Here is a 2,026-nt window from a genome sequence, read left to right on the forward strand (position 1 = left end):
GGAGTGACACACAAGTCACGGTTCTGCTCACTCTGTGAAGGTCACTGTAAACTTCGGGCGAGGAACAATGAATTTTGCTTAAGCAGAACCGGCAGCTTTGTTATGTTTGCAACACCCACAACACAATAGCTGAATGACGTGGGTGTAAGACAGAGCTGAACTCATTATGGGTGCCACTAAGTTGCCCCCATTTTAATGTTGTGCTAAAACTGGTACAGCGGATGCTTTATTTTCTGTCATCCATCGTTGTGGGTGACAGTGACTCAATATTTCTTGTTTCCATTTATCTACAGCATTTAACCTAAAATATATGTAAAACTGTTTTTGATGTTATTTTCACTACATGAAACTGACTGACGGTCTTAACCTGAGTGCCACCTCTCGTCTGCTGACTTCCGTTCTAGAAAAATGTGTATTTCGATAGACATCATTCACATGGGAAAAAACATCATGTAACTCTGTAGCTTGGATATTTTTGCTTTAAGTACTGCTGGTTTATTGCAGAGATTTTCTATAAATACAACAAAAAAATGTGGTGGAATTTAGGAAATTGACTTTAAAACATTTACAGTGAGTACTTTTTGATTCACTGCACCATGTCGGATATGAGAAAACATTTCACTAAATGGGATCCAGGCAGAGGAAATGAGCATGAACTCTCGAGGGCTGGGATTACTCCGATGACTTAGTGATATGTAACTTCTGACCCCTGCTCACTCTTCCCTCCAAAGTAACGTGCATAAATGCATGTTTCGCTGCACACTTGCACTTTTTATCTGCAAAGGTATTGAGACCGCCTTGCAGAGGCCAGCACAAGTTGGAAACCACAAACAGCCCTTTCTCCAGCGCCATCTAAAGCCTGTGAGAAGTCGGACCTCAAACCAATTTCCGCGTCTCATGCAGTCGTTTTACACACAGCTGTCATGGGTGCATGGCTGCAAGATTGATTATTTTGTCGCACTTTGGCGCTACAAATACAAAACGGAGCAACTCTTATGTTATTGAGATCTATCTTCGCATGAATTTAATTAGAAGCAAAAAATAAATACATAAAATGACTCTAAAACCTTTTTTTCATATTTTATATTTTAGCAGCTACTGTATTGTCTATCTGTGTTTTCATTAGGCTCTTCACTTCAAGGTTTAACTCATTTTTCAGATAAGAAACTCTCAAAATGAGCATGAGCTCTACTGTTTTTCATATTCCGCAATTTATAACACACCTCTTCACAATTAAACTGCCTTTCATGGAGTAAAGCTCAACTTCTGAGCATAAAAGAATTAATCTCTTTCAAATTTTAATGCAGAAACGCGTTCTTTTAAGAGCAGAGAAATACTGTTGTGGTAATCCTCTAGTGGTTAAAATGAAATATCAAAATACAGCTGCAGTACCACTTAGATCAAATAAATGTAATTAGGTAAGTTGATGAAGAAAGGGAACGGCTTTGCTGTAAATTGGATGGTGTGCGCATGCAAAGACCCAACACTGGCACAGCTGCCGGGAGCTGCGCTCACGATTTATCATCTCTGCGTTGTAGGAGCTGGTGGCCCACACCACTATTAATCATCAGCAAAATCATTTAATTCAGCCCAAGCCCGACTATTGTCTCAGTCTATCTGTTCATTCCGAGCAATCAGCCACCACAGCAGCAGCACACACACCTCAGACAAGATACAAGTGTTATTTCAAAACAGACTTATTTCTCTCTTACTTTCTTTCCCCTCCTCTTCCTCACAGGCAGCGTTAAAAGCCATGCACGGTTAGTTACAGATGGTGCTGAAGTTGTTGAATTTAGCCTTAAAATTAAACTGAGCAAAGCACTCCCTCCTGAAAAACAGTTGTTTAGTACTTTGTTAAAGCAGTGACAGTGGGCTTACTTTGTGTGTGAAAACGTTGATGCCCTCTGCTCCCAGATGTGGACGGCTGACGAAAAATTGCTAGAAGCTGACTGAATTTATCCTCAAAAATCAAAATAATCAAAGAGCATTTGGGAAACTGTTCCTGTTCCAGGACACACAATAAACT

The 2,026-nt window shown here is 40.0% G+C and overlaps 1 protein-coding gene across 1 annotated transcript in view; it reads right to left on the minus strand.

Moving 5' to 3' along the window:
• mafa (v-maf avian musculoaponeurotic fibrosarcoma oncogene homolog a (paralog a)) overlaps window positions 1-2,026 on the minus strand; it is an 86,099-nt gene that overhangs the window by 79,629 nt on the left and 4,444 nt on the right. The window lies entirely within an intron of this gene.

This window comes from Oryzias melastigma, linkage group LG3, assembly GCF_002922805.2.
Source record: "Oryzias melastigma strain HK-1 linkage group LG3, ASM292280v2, whole genome shotgun sequence".
Taxonomy (NCBI): Eukaryota; Metazoa; Chordata; class Actinopteri; order Beloniformes; family Adrianichthyidae; genus Oryzias; species Oryzias melastigma.